The sequence below is a fragment of the Neomonachus schauinslandi genome, chromosome 14 (genome assembly GCF_002201575.2).
Source record: "Neomonachus schauinslandi chromosome 14, ASM220157v2, whole genome shotgun sequence".
Lineage (NCBI taxonomy): Eukaryota > Metazoa > Chordata > Mammalia > Carnivora > Phocidae > Neomonachus > Neomonachus schauinslandi.
In genome coordinates this window covers 22,726,273-22,742,019 of record NC_058416.1, presented here as the reverse complement: position 1 = coordinate 22,742,019, position 15,747 = coordinate 22,726,273, and positions in this window count along the sequence as shown.

Genomic DNA, 15,747 nt, shown 5'->3' with positions numbered 1-15,747 from the left:
AAAATCACTGCATGATGAAAAGTAAATGTGTCTCTTACCTCAGACCTTCAGTGCCTTCTTCAGAGACAAAATTCTGTTCTGCTTTCCAGAAACTTCACATGCGTATGCAAGCACGTTGTCTTATTTTAACAGGATAAATGAGAGAAGACTATTCCCACAATTCTTCACCTTTATCCCTTTAAAGTCTTAACAATCTTTCCATAATCAGTACATTGGGATTGACTTCATATTCAATAATGGCTATCAAGTATCTCGTTGTCTGCATGTAACATACTTCATTTAACCGTGGACAGTTATATTCCAGTCCTTTGCACCTAGAAAAATACAATGATAAAAATACTTTCATATTTGTATACATGTGATACTATATGAAAAATCCTATCAGAAATTCCCAGTTTGTAAGTCATATATGCATTTAACAGAAGGTTACGACAGTTAATACTCTCTTCCCCCAAAATACGTGAGACTACCAGGGTCTTACAGGTTTGGCAATACTGTATATCATTAGACTTTTTATATTTGTCAATATGATTGATGAAAATGGTATTTCGGCTTCAAAAATGAATTGTCAGTTTGCATATCTATCCTTATTCATAATCTTATTTAATCTATAATTATTAGTTTTCTTATTGATAAAATCTGGGTGATAACACAAAGCCTGAAGTATTTTTGTGAGGTTTAAACAAAGTAATACAGGTAAAGCACTTAGGACAGTGCTTGGCACAATGTAAGCATCTGAAAATTTACTGCTTATTATTATTATTATTATCATTGTTATTTATTATATATATGATATTTGCTGTGTGTCTTCAAATACATATAAAAGTAGACTTGGACACTTAGTTCTTGTTCTTGAATAGGATTCCAGATCATAAAAATATAAACTTACCTTAAGGTAATATGTAAATTTAGCATGAATTCAGTAAAACACTACTTTTTTTTCTTTCCAGACAAGTTAAAGTTCATGTGGAAAAATAAACATGCCCAAATAGCTAGGAATAAAACGCTGAGGGGAAAAATGAGTTCCAGTAGATGTTAGAAATACAGTAAGTTACATAGGGTATCAGAGTGGATAAAAAAAAAAATCCATTTATATGTTGCCTATAAGAGACTGAGACGTAAAGACACACGTGGATGGAAAGTGACGGGGTGGAGAGACATCATGCAAATGGTTGTCAAAAGAAAGTCTGAGTAACAATACTTATATCCGACAAACTAGACTGTTTTGTTCTCGTATTGTTTTTATCCTGGGTATTAGGGTAGTACAGGCCTTGTGGAATGATTTTGAATGTGTTCCCTCTATTTTCATTATTTGTAAGATTTTTATCAAAAAAAGATTGTCGTTTTTTTATTTTATTTTATTATGTTAGTCACCATACATTACATCATTAGTTTTTGATGTAGTGTTTCATGATTCATTGTTTGCGTAAAACACCCAGTGCTCCATGCGGAACGTGCCCTCTTTAATACCCATCACCGGGCTAACCCATCCTCCCACCCCCCTCCCCTCTAGAACCCTCAGTTTGTTTCTCAGTAGTCCATCGTCTCTCATGGTTCGTTTCCCCCTCCGATTTCCTCCCCCTTCATTTTTCCCTTCCTGCTATCTTCTTCTTTTTTTTTTTTTTTTTAACATATAATGTATTATTTGTTTCAGAAGTACAGGTCTGTGATTCAACAGTCTTACACAATTCACAGTGCTCACCATAGCACGTACCCTCCCCAGTGTCTATCACACAGCCACCCCACCCCTCCCACCCCCCACCACTCCAGCATTAATGTTTGCAACCATGAAACCAATGGTCTTGGGCTTTTCTGTGCTGGGAGGTTTGATTCCAAATTCAACTTCCATTGTTGTTACTGGTCTAAAAAGATTTCCTACTTTCTTGGATTCAAGATTCATTATTCAAACTTGGCAACTTGTGCATTTTTAGGAGTTATCTATTTCTTTTTTCTCCCAAGTTATCTGATTTGTTAGTATACAATTATTTATAGTAATCTGTTATCACGCTCTGCATTTCTGTGGTTTCTGTTGTATTGTTTTCTCTTCCATTTCTCATTTTGGTTTTTGAGCCTTCTTTTTTTTCTTAGTTAATGTAGTTAAAGCATAGCCAGTTTAATTTTTTAACATAGAAAATAATGACAATTTTTTTATGTTGTTTAGTCTTGATTTCTGAATTTTCTTTATTTCCTTCCTCTACTAAATTTCAGCTAAGTTTCTTCTTTTTCTAGTTCCTTGTTGTGTAATGTTGTTTATTTGAACTTTTTTTCTTAATACAAGAATTTGTAGCATAAATTTCACTCTAATGCCTACTTTTGGTGCATCCCATAGGTTTTGGAATATTGTGGGTATTTTTTTTCTTTTGTTTTGAGACATATTTTGATGTGCTGTTTGATTCCTTATTTGGCCCTTTGCTTGTACAGTAGTGTATTGTTTAGTATTTACATATTAAATATTTAATATTTACAATGTAGATCTTCCAGGTTCGTTTTACTGTTGATCTTTAGTTTTGTTCCATCATGGTTGGAAAATACACTTCCAATGATTTTAGTCTTCTTAAATTTTTAATATTTGTTACTCTTTTAATATGATTTAACCAGGGGATTCTTCTGTGTGTACTTGAAGGAAATGTGTTTTCTGTTTTTCTTGGATCGAGTGTTTTATATATATCTTTTAGAGCCATGTATTCTGAAGTATGCTTCAAGTAAAAAATGTTCTTGTTGGAAAAAAAATAACTGAGTGTACTCATTTAAATCCTATCAGAAGGGAGGTGGGTGGGGGGTTGGGTGAAATAGGTGAAGGGGATTAAAAGTACACTTATGATGAGCACTGAGTAATGATGTATAGAATTTGTTGATTCATTATATTGTACACCTGAAACTAATATAACACCATGTTAACTACTGAAATTAAAATTAAAAACTTATTAAAAATTACAATAAACTATCTATAGTAAAGTAGTGAATTTACCCATGATAAGAAAAATTAATCAATTGAATAGAGTACAGGGTCCAGAAGGAGAAATCTGTGCATATGGAAATTTGACATATGATAAATATAGCGTTAGATGTAATTGGAGAAAATATTGGCCATTGCATAAATGGTGCCAGGACAACTAGGTAGCCATTTAGGAAAAAAAAAACATAAAGCTGGATCTGTCCATGATATGTCAAATTTCAAATGGATCAGAGATCACAACATAAAAAAAAATGAAACCTAAAACTACTAGCAGAAAACTGTCGACCTCTGAGAGTCGGGGACCTGGGGTGGCGAAGGAACTGAGAAAAAGAGACGACAGTATAGCGAGGCACAGGGGACCCCAAGCAAACAGCCTGAGGTGCCGAGGTTTATTTTCCATACTTATATACCTTCTACAGCAGGGGCGTAGTAAGGCACATTCCTCCATGTACCCAGGATTAGTCAAGCATGTAAGAATCAATGTACAGAAATCTGTTGTGTTTCAATATACCAAAAATGAAGCAGCAGAAAGAGAAATCAAGGAATCAATCCCATTTACAATTGCACCAAAACCTGTAAGATACCAAGGAATAAACCTGACCAAAGAGGTAAAAGATCTGCATGCTGAAAACTACAAAACAATGATGAAAGAAATTGAAGATGACACAAAGAAATGGAAAAACATTCCATGCCCATGGATTGGAAGAACAAATATTGTTAAAATATCTATACTACCCAAACAATCTACACATTTAATGCAATCCCTATCAAGGAGGGAGAAGGGAGGAGGAGGGAGTAAGGGAAGAGGAGGAAAGAGGAAGGATTTTGTATCCAGACTTTACTGAATTCATGTATCACTTCCAGAAATTTTTTGGTAGGTTATTTTGAGTTTTCTATATATAGTATTCTATCATCTGCAAATAATAAAAGCTTGACTTCTTCCTTGCCAATTTGGATACCTTTTCTTTTTGTTGTCTGATTGCTGATAGTAGGACTTCTAGTACTGTTACATAACAATGGTGAGAGTGGGCATCCTTGTCTTGCTCCTGACCATAGAGGAAAAGCTCTCTGTTTTTCCCCATTGAGGGTGATACTAGCTGTGTGTCTTTCCTATATGGCCTTTATGATGATGAGTTATGTTCCCTCTCACCCTACTCTGTTGAGGTTTTTTATCATGAATGGATGTTGTACTTTGTCAAATGCTTTGTCTGTATCTATTAAAAGGATCATATGGTTTTTATCCTTTCTTTTATTGTGGTATATCATGATGATTGATTTGTGAATATTGAACCACCTTTGAATCTCAGGAATAAATCCCACTTCATCGTGGTGAATGATTCTTTTAATGTATTGTTAGATTTGATTTGCTAGTAATTTATTGAGAATTTTCGCATCCATGTCCATCAGGGATATTGGTCTGTAGTTCTCTTTTTTTAGTGGAGTCTTTGTCTGGTTTTGGTATCAGGGTAATGCTGGCCTTATAGAATGAATTGGGAAGTTTTCCTTCTATTTCTATTTTTTTGGAATAGTTGAGAAGAATACATATTAACTCTTCTCTAAATGTTTAGTAGAATTCCCCTGTGAAGGCTTCTGATCCTGGACTTCTGTTTGTTGGGATATTTTTGATTACTGATTCAGTTTCTTTGCTGGTTATCAGTCTGTTCAAGTTTTCTATTTAATCCTGTTTCAGTTTTGGTAGTTTCTATGTTTCTAGGAATATCTGTTTCTTGAGATTGTCCAATTTGTTGGCATTTAATTTTTCATAATATTGTCTTATAACTTTGTATTTTGTGGTGTTGGTTGTTATTTCTCCTCATTTGTGATTTTATTTATTTAGGTCATTTCTCTTTTCTTTTTAATAAGTCTGGCTAGAGGGTTATCAATTTTATTAATTCTTTCAAAGAATCAGCTTCTGGTTTCATTGATCTGTTCTATTGTTTTCCTAGTTTCTATGTCATTTATTTCTGCTCTAATCTTTATTATTTCCCTTCTTCTGCTAGCTTTAGGCTTTATTCTTTTTTTTTTTTTTAGCTCCTTTAGGTATAAGGTTAGGTTGTTTATTTGAGAGTTTTTCTTCTTGAGGTAGGCCTGTAGTACTATATACTTCCCTCTTATGTTTGCCTTTGCTACATCCTAAAGGTTTTGGACCATTGTGTTTTCATTTTTATTTGTTTCCATGTATTTTTTTTTATTTCTTCTTTGATTTCGTGATTGACCCATTCATTCTTTAGTAGCATGTGGTTTAACCTCCAAGTATTTGTGGTCTTTCCAAATTTTTTTATGTGGTTGACTTCAAGTTTCATAGTATTGTGGTCAGAAAATAAGCATGGTATGATCTTAATCTTTTTGTACTTGTTGAGGCCTGTTTTGTGCACTGCTATGTGATCTATTCTGGAGAATGTCCCATGTGTACTTGAAAAGAATGTGTGTTCTGTTGTTTTAGGATAAAATATTCTGAATATATCTATTAAGTCCATCTGGTCCAGTATGTCATTCAAAGCCATTGTTTCCTTGATTTTCTGCTTAGATGATCTGTCCATTGTCCTAAGTGGGGTATTAAAGTCACCCAGTATTATTGTGTTATTACCAGTTTCTTTATGTTTGTTGTTAGTTGTTTTATATTTGGGTGCTCACTCCCATGTTGGCATAAATATTTACAGTGGTTAGTTCTTCTTGTTGGAAAGTCCCCTTTATCATGATATGATGCCCTTCTTCATGTCTTGTTACAGTCTGCGGCTTAAAATCTAGTTTGTCTGATAGAAGTATTGCTACTATAGCTTTCTTTTGATATCCATTTGCTTGATAAATGTTTCTCCATTCCCTCATTTTCAATATGCAGGTGTCTTTAGGGCTAAAATGAATCTCTTGTAGGCAGCATATATAGATGGGTCTTGTTTTTTGTTTTTGTTTTTTATCCATTTTGACACCTTATGTCTTTTGATTGGAGTTTTTAGTCCATTTATATTCAGAGTGATTATTGATAGATATGTATGTATTGATATTTTATTACTTGTTTTGTTTCTGGAGATTTTCTCTGTTCCTTTTTAGTCTTTGTCACTTTTGGTCTTTCCATTCAAAGAGTCCCTTTTAAAATTTCTTGCAGGGCTGTTTTACTGGTCACAAATTCCTTTACTTTGTTTGTCTGGGAAACTCTATTTCTCATATTCTGAACGATAGCCTTGCTGGATGAGGATTCTTGGCTGCAGATTCAGCATGTTGTATATATCATGACACTCTCTTCTGGCTTGTCAAGTTTCTGTTGAGAGATCTGCAGCTAGCCTTATGGGTCTTCTCTTGTAAGTTAGGGATTTCTTTTGTCTTGCTGCTTTTAGGATTTTTTTTTTATCACTGTATTTTTCAGATTTAATTATAATATGTCTTGGTGTTGGCCTGCTTTTGTCAATTTTGATGGGAGTTCTCTGTGCCTGCTGGATTTGGATACCTGTTTCCTTCACCAGATTAGGGAAGTTTTCAGCTATTATTTCCTGAAAAAAAATTTCCTGACCCTTTTCTCTCTCTCTTCTGGGACTCCTATGATATGATTATTATTACATTTGAAGGAGTCACTGAGTTCCCTAAGTCTGTTCTTCTGTTCTGTAATTCTGTAATTCTTCTTTCTCTCTTTTGTTCAGCTTCATCATTTTCCATTATTTTATCTTCTGTATCACTTATTCATTCCTCTGCTGCTTCCATCCTGGTGGTCATTGCCTCCAGTCTGTTTCAAATCTCAGTTATTGCATTTTTAATTTTTCACTTTTTATAACTCTTTTATCTCTGGTAAGGGCCACTCTGAAGTCTTCTTTTCTGAAGCCCAGTGAGTATCCTTTTGATTGTTGCTTTAAATTCTCTATCAGGCATATTACTTATCTCTGTTTAGATCTCTGTCTGTGACTTTTCTTGCTTCATTTGGGATAAATTCCTCTATGTTGGCATTTTGTCTAAGTCTCTGTCATCTTCTGTGTATTAGAAGAGCCTACTATGTTTCCTGCTCCTGAGAGTAATGGCTTTATGAAAGAGGTCGTATAGTGTCCAGGGCCTGGTGCTTCAGGGAATGTTGTCTGGTGTGAGCTCCTGCACTCTGCTGCTGTGTTTGGTATGGCTGCTCTATCCGTCAGCTCAGTCCTGTGCAGAGTTTCTCCTTGCCTGCAGTGGGCAGTGTTTGGACCTTGGCCTGAATGTGGCTAGTTTTAACTAGGTGTGCTGTAGTCTGCTTGTTAAATGAGACCTGATGATTCTTCCATTAGAACTGAAGCCTTGTAGAACACTCTGGTCAGGAAACGTGATGTGTGCATGGGCTTCTGCTGGTCTTGAGAGGAAGGGCCTGCTGCCCTGGGTCTGAAGCATACCTGCCAGAGAAGGGCAGTACTGGCAGAGCGCAGGGGGTCAGAACTCGGTGGAAGCAGGTCTGGAAGCCAATACTGCTATGCTGTTTACTGAAGCAGGTTTATACTGAGGGGTAGGGGAGGGAAATGGCACCAGCCAGTTCCCTTGTCCCTGGAGAGGGTCTCATGCTGTGCTTGCTGCTCTCAGGGATGCACTCCCTTCGTGCATCCCAGGTGTTTTTCAGATTGCTGTTTTCATGCTGTCTCTGTCTAGGTTGCTTGCCTGCCTGGAGCAGTGTAGTACCCTTTGGGCTCTAGCCCAGCCAAGTCTGCTGTCTTTTAAAACCACAAACTTTAGGGACCTGGGATGGGCAGGGGCTTGCTGGTCCTCTGGGGGAGGGTCTCACCATGCTGGGACTGAGATAGGTTTGACTGAGAAGGACAGTCACACCAGAGTGCAGAGGCGCAGGACTTGGAGCAGGCAGGGGAGGCAGCCAGCGTCAGGGCAAACTTCCCTTTGCAGGCGGGTCTGTGTCTCTGCTGAGGGGCAGGGGAGGGAAATGGTGTCCACCAGGTCCTTTGTCCCAGGAGAGGCATCTCTGCCAACACCACCTCTCACAGATGCACCCCAAGAAGAGCGCACCTTCTCTCCCCTGTGGCCCTTAGGTGTTCCTCAGATTGTGCTGCCTCCCCCCCTCACCGCCCCCCACCCCAGGTTGCTTGCCTGCCTTCTCTTCCGGAGTAGGGCAGCACTCTCAGGGCTGTATCCCAGCCAAGCCCTCTGACCTTAAAACTCTCCAGCCTTCAAGCTCCACTGATTGCAAAAACTCACGAAAATCAGCCTCTCTCATTTTCCCAGCCAATGGCTTTAGGGAAGTGTTCTCCTTGTGCAATCTCTTGTGCATTCCTCTCTCTCCCCCCTTTCTCTACAACCATGGCTCCCTCCCCTCTGCAACACCTACAATCCGTTTCTTCCCGAACCACATCTCCACACTTCCTACCTTCCTTGAGGTGGCCTCTTCTCTCCTTCTAGTTGTGCAGTTTGTTCTGTCAGTCCTCAGGTCGATTTCTTCAGTATTCAGAATGATAGTTCTCTAGTTCTGTTCCAGGGATGAGATGGTCCTAGGGTCCTCCTGTTATGCTGCCATCTTAGCTCCCTCCTCTGCTGGGAGGTTTTTTATTATTGATTCAATCTCATTACTAATAATTCGTATGTTTAGGTTTTTTATTTCTTCAAGATAGAACTTGGTAGGTTATGTTTCTGGGAATTCATTTCTTCTAGGATTTCAAATTTGTTGGTATATGATTGTTCATAGTAGTCTGTTATGACCCTTTGTATTTGTGTGGTATCAGTTGTAATGTCCCTCTTTCATTTCTGATTTTGAGTCTTCTTTTTTGGGGGGAGGGTGGGTCTAGCTAAAAGTTTGTCAATTTTCAAAAATCCATCTCTTAGTTTTTCTAACCTGTTGTTTTTTAATCTCTATTTCATTTATCTTTGCTCTGATCTTCTTTCTTCTACTAACTTTGGACTTTGTTTATTCTTCTATTTCTAGTTCCTTGAGGTATAAAGTTAGGTTGTTTATTTGAGATTTTCTGTTTCCTGATGTGGTTGGGCATTTATTGCTATGAACATCCCTCTTAGAATTGCTTTTGCTGTATCTTATGTTTCAGTACATTGTATTTTCATTTGCATTTGTCTCATGGTATTTTTTATTTTAATTTCTTCTTTGACCCATTGGTTGGTTAGTAGGTTGTTTTTAATCTCTACATATTTCTGAATTTTCCAGTTCTCTTCTTGTAATTGATTTCTAGCTTCATACCAGTGTGGTCAGAAAAGATGCTTGCTAGGTTTTCAGTCTTCTTATATTTATTAAGATTTATTTCATGGCCTAACATATGATTTACCCTGGAAAATGTTCCACATGCACTTCAGAAGAATGCATGTTCTGTTGCTTTTGGATGCAGTGTTCTGTTTATGTCTGTTAAGTCCATCTGGTCTAACTTGTCATTTAAGGCCACTATTTCCTTTATTATTTCCTGTCTGGATGGTCTATCCATTGGTGAAAGTGGGGGTATTAAAATTCCATACTGTTACTGTATTGCTATTTCTCTGTTGAGGTCTATTCATATTTGCTTTATGTATTTAGCTGATCCCTAGATTCCAGTTCTTGAAATTGAGACTGTAGATATATCTCTACAAAAACAGGACAACAACAACAATTACAGCCACCACAAAAACATGCACAGAGTTATTAATTGTGAAGTGTTTTGTAATAGCATGGGATTGGTAACTTAAATGCCCATCAAAAGGACTGGTTGATTAAATGACTGTAGATAAATATAATTGAATACCATACAGCCTTAAAAGAATGGTAAAGAGCTCCAGGAGCTGATTTAAAATTAATTCTAAGTTATTTTGCTAAGTGAAAAAGGCAAGATTATCATTATTTCTATAGTAAAGAAAAAAATAAGAGGGCATATTTATAGGAAAGATAGATGAGAAACAAAGGAGCATGTTTACCTTCAAGGAATATGGAAAATAGAGTAGAAGGGCTGGTGATGAGTTTACCATTTTATGTAGTTTTGGCTTTTAAACCATGCAAAGTTTATATATTTAAAAATAAAGTTAAACAAGAAGGAAAACAAACCCTAAAATTGAACCAAAGTGTAACTAATGAACCTAAAGTTGTATCAGATTGATAACATAGCCACTCAGAGAAAAGAATGAGTTAAAATGATTTTTGAACCCTGTACCATGATTGTACATTGTTCATAGGGAATGTGCTAAAAACAAGCAAAAAGAATTGCATAGAAATCTTAAATTCACTCAGTAGGTTTATTAGTAGTAGTAATGTGAATAGTAATATTTTATTAATGTTAATAGCACTTTTAGTAGTAGGCTATATTACTATAGGATGAAGCAAATAGATAAATATACTAGTGTTATTATGAACCAAGATTTTTAGGGCAAAAGATGTGATAATGAAATAAAAGTAGTTAAAACTCCTTTTAGTGGTAAATTTAATTAGAAATATAAAATACAAACTCATAATTTTCAAATATATTTTCCTTTACTCTGTCCACTGAAAAAAGCTTAAAAGCAAAAACCATCCAGTAGCAATGAGAGAACCAGCATGGAAATCTTACTTCTAAAACCAGTTCCCACTTAAAAGAAAAACAGAGCTCTCTGAAAATTTGACTGATTTCAGGGTGTTCTAGTTATCTACTTCTGTGCAATAAACCACCCCAAAACTTAGTGGCTTACAAAACAACAGCATCAATATTGCTCATGAATCTAAAATTTAGGCAGAACTTAGCAGGGGCAGTTTATCTCTGAGTCACTCTGTTGGCTCGGGAAGCTTGTAGCCTGGATGCTATTATCACTTGAAGGCTCACTCACATGTCTGGCAAGTGATGCTAGGAAGACCCAAATAACTGGGGGATAGAATAGCTGAGGATCCTTGTACATCTCTTGATCTCCATGTCGTCTCTGCACCTTGGAGGCTTCAGGATAACTAGAATTCTTATGTGTTAGCTCAAGGCTCCCAAGGAATAGGTCTCAAAAAAGAGAAAGCCAAGAAATTAACTGTGTATTTTCTTTTATGACCAAGTCTTGGGAGCATGATTTCTGTTTCATTCTGTCTATTAGAAGTGAGTCATTAAGGCCAGCTCATATTCAAGGGGAAGGGAGCTCAAATTTATCTTTTGATGGGAAGACATCAAAGAATTTGTGCTATGTTGTAAAACCACCACACATATCTCCAGGGAAATACAGTGTGAGTTGGGACCTCTGCGTATGCCAAAAATTAAGAAAGTACTTAAAGACGAATATAAATCTGTCAGCAGAGCACAAGAGCTTGCTTAAGCGTGTACTTACCAAATTTGGGGCAATTTAAGCATGAGTGTAATTAATTATCATTTGAGTAAAAACCTCTGAGTCTATAGTGATACTCAAAAGATGGAGGAACAAAAGCTACCTTCTTTTAGATAAATGCTAGCCAGTATACATAAAAATTATAAACTTTGACTATTTAGGAAACTCCAGTGTAATAACTGGTTCAGGCAGGTGATAAACATGTTTGTTGAAACCATTAGGTGAAATCAGTTGGGAAACAGTATTTACACGTAGCGCCAAAGAATGAATGAATGAATTACTATTTGCAGAGGGAGGAAATTTTTCTTGGTGTAGGGAGATCTGGTCCCTGTTATTTTAACCAAGGGATCCAATTTGGCATTAGTAATGGTAAGCTATGCTGATCTTCTAAGATCTTTTAAGACATGCTGCTATCCTGTGTAAGGTAGCAAACATCTGCTCTGACATATTCTTCCAATGATTAACCCAAATTCAGTCAGGCCTCTAGTTCTAATGTAGGGTTTATAGAAAAGAAAGGCAGTAGAGAAACAAATTAAGAGAAGTCAGAACCAAAAATACAAATCCAGAATGTGAGATACCTTTTTAAAAAAAACCCCAAAACTGGTCTGGATTCTTCATAAATCTGAGTGTTAGAAAAAAAAAAAAGTGGGGGTTTTTATTTAATCTATTAAAAGTGATTAAAGGGCCACAAAAAGCAAGTGGAATGTATTAACCTTGATAGGATCTTGGTTTAGTAACATAGATAGCATGAAAGGCAGGAAGAAAGGGAAAAAAATAGCCATAATAGACACTTTGGAAACAACTGGGGACATTTGCATATGGACTAAATATTATACATGCCCAAAATCATGGTTGAAAAGCAATATATTGGACTGGACTAGGTTTATATGGGCTAATTGTGTGATTTTCAAGTAGATGCTTAAGTCCGTCCTCAAGAATAACAAAAATTTTTGAGCAATACTTAACATTATTGAAGTTAGTGTGATAGCCACCAATGGGATGATGTTGGATGTAACTATATATGACTATTTAACTAAAACTATACACATACATATGTACGTAAAATAGAGAAATTTTTTTAAAATGCCATTAAATTCATTCTATCTACTCATAGAGATTAATAAAAAAGGGGTAGAAATTGATTACTGGAAGGATGAAGGAATGTTATAGGGCTCTGGCAATCTGAGATTATCTGCCCTTCCATTTGCCACACTTATTCCTTTAGAGAAACCCTATCTCTGAGTTTCTTTATCCCAAGTAATAAAGAAAATAAATTCCAAAAGGCACAATAGTTGAAATCCAACCCAGGTGTCCATGTCTAAATATGAGTTCAAACACAAAGAATGAAATCCAAATGACTCTTTCTTAACCTACTCAGATTTCAGAAACTGGATCTCCTTGAGAGGAAGTCCAGTTTTGTCCTTGGAAGTAATCTTTATTTTAATATACTTATATCAATAGTTGCCTCCATGACTGGCTTGCTATGTTTTAAATTGCCATATTTTATTGAAATTTTAAATTAAATATGCAGGATTCATGTCTGAATTCAATACTAGCATTACAGAAAAAGATAACAATATCCAATATCATAAAAAAGGTTAAAATTGTGTTTTTAGTGTGGAGGAAGAAAGGCATGTTTTCCAGAAAGGGAAAGAATAAAAAACTTCATTTGGCCAAGACTTATGAGTAGAATTCTCTTCCTGGATGATAAAGTATTCGTTCAAGAATTTCTGACAATGGACATGAAGAACACATTTGAAAACTGATTCAATAATCGTTTTACTGTCTGCTCTTATCTAACTGTATTTTGAAGAAAAATAAGATATGGTTTGGCATAGAGAAGTTTTGATCTTGTCTGATATGATCCATTTCCTTCCAGGACTACACCATCCCTGTAGGCCTCCTATATGGCTCCAAGGGACTTCTGAGATTCTGAGAATTACTGTAATCCTAGACCTTTTGGCAGTCTGGCCAAAATTTAATCATAATTTCTGTCTATTCTGTTGTTCTGAGAGATGTCCTGATGGAGGTTCACATTAGCTAATCTGACAGCTATCAACTATCATGTATATGATGTCAGTTTATAAAGTATTTTCATATATATCATCATATCTAATCCTTACATTAGCAAGACAATGACTCATGAGTTTCTTTCCTACTTTACAGATAAAAGACACAACTGAAACAATATTGTCTGCTTTTCTACTTCACCAACTGTAAAACTTCTTATTAGCTAAAGGAATATCGTTTTGCAAAGTACCTGGAGTAGTCCCTGGCACATGTGCACTCCATAAATTATTGTTGATAAAGCCATGCTTCTCAAATTAGAGGATACAGGGAGGGTGCCCAGGGCACCAAACTTAATGCATATGTTTGGAGCATTAATTTTACTTGTTAAATAATTTCAAGTATTTTTATTACAAAAAATATGGATTAAAATGTTAAACTTATATATATTTAAAGATAAAATACGAGACATGAAAAAGACTCTCAGCCTTGCAGCATGCTAATTTAATTTACATCCCAGGCCTTCTGAACTACAAAATATATTGGAGTTACTTCAGCAGGAATATTAGAAAAACCCTGTGGTTGTGTTCTTTCTGCTTGTCCCTGGCTCTGGGGGACCCTGTTTAGGTGATGACAGGGACGATTTGACTCAGCCAGCCTTACAAGACACCTTCCTTTCCAGCATAAGTTCAAGATTTGTGCATTGATCCAGTTCTTGAGAGCTGCTGATGAGATGATGAAGGCATTTGAGGAAGTTCTATCCCAGAATACCTATCAAGCCTTAAATTTTCACCAGAATTATAAATTTTCAAAGCAAATTTCCAGAAAGAAATTATTTCAATTCACAAAGTGGAGTGATTTGCTTAGGGTCACATGGCAATATAAAAATAGAACTGAAATGCATTTTGGTTTCTTAGCCCCCCAGGTCAGTGCTGTATCCTCTTTCTTTATTTGAAAACCTATCTCTAGTAAGCAATCATACTACCTAGGAGGGAGAGATCAAACGCACACACTAATAGCCAAAGCACAGGGGAGCCAGGGGCCAAGGCCAGAGGCATTCACGAGTGGGCATATTATATAAGGTCAGTTTATGGGAATAGGACATGAAACATGGGGAGATGTCCCCAAAGGCAGACCCTGCCCTAGCCTCGCCAACCTCCCTCAGCAGCCTGGAGGTCTGGGATGGCCAGGAGGCAGCACTCCAAGGGGCTCTCAGTGTCAGTAACTGATGATAATGAAGAGTAATGCTCAGAGGGAGAGGGCCATTCAGAAAGGTTCAGGGAGAAAAAGTAAATGCTCTACCACTTTAATATGGAGTGGTAACACCCCACCCCTGCCTCTGTGAAGTGCCCCATGGCCTCAAACCCAATTCCTCCCTGGCTTCTTTGCAGACCTAAAGCAAGCACACTGAGCACTGTTTGCCACAAGCAGCCAATGATGCCCCAAGGAGCAGTATCCCTGTACTTGTAATGCTGTCAGCAGAGAAAATGCTGATGCGATATTTGAAACCCTGAGTTCAGGGGAGAAAGCAACTGGGCCAGAAAAAGAATGAATAGGCATAGCAATGTTTCAATGTGGGTCCCTTTAAATGTCCCCCAGCAAGGGCAGTATGTCCTGGCATCACCCTGAGATCAGTGATTAGAACTGACATCTGAGAACCACAATCTCCAAATTTCCTTAAAGTGATAAAATAGCCCAAGGTGATTCTGATCTTGGTTTCCAACTATATGGATTGAGTTGATAGGCTTTCATGGAAAACCTGCTATTAATAATAACAGACAAGCAGTTTACTTGGTGCCGGGCACTGTTCTTAAGTATTTACTTTCATTAACTGATTTGATCCTCACCACCAGCTTAGGAGAGAAGTACTGTTACCATTTTCATTATACAAATAAAAAGGTGAGACTCAGAATATAGATAACTTGCCCAAAGTTCTGTGGCTAGTCGGTGGTGGGACTGAGATTCCAGCTCTGAAGTGTGTGCTCTTAACTGGTACCCTCCAGGCAGGAGACCAGGCAGCAGGGAATCAGTGGAAACCACATGGAGTGTAATGGGAACCAGAGGCAAAGCCCCAAACCTGGGCAGGGGAGTCAGGAAAGAGCTTCTGTACAGAGATGTTCAAGTAGTCCTGTGAATAAAGAGCAAAACTTAGGCTGACAATGAGGTGCTTCCTGCAGAGAGAGGGCAGACACCCTGATCTGCAGAGAGAGGAAAGAGATTGGAGCATTTTCAAGTGATTGAGTCCATTTGAATAGGACGAGTGTAGAATTTAAAAGGGAAAATGTGAGGCTGAAGAAGGATGCAGGAGCAAATTCCCAAGGGGCCTTAAGTTGTCTTAACAAGTGGAGTGCAGGTGGGAGTCTGGATAGGGCATTCTCTTCTCAGTCCTCTTTTTAGGATACATGGGCAGTGTTAGATGACTTTGCCGTCTTTCCTAACTGAGGTGTGGAGATGGAATTGTTGACAAATGTGCTCGACATTGGTAAGCAATTCATCAGCATATTGGCATTCTAGACTTGTGTTCTCATCCCAGTGTAGCCTTTAAGAAAAACATAGAGGGGAAAAATGTTTTCTCTGGCCACCCTCTG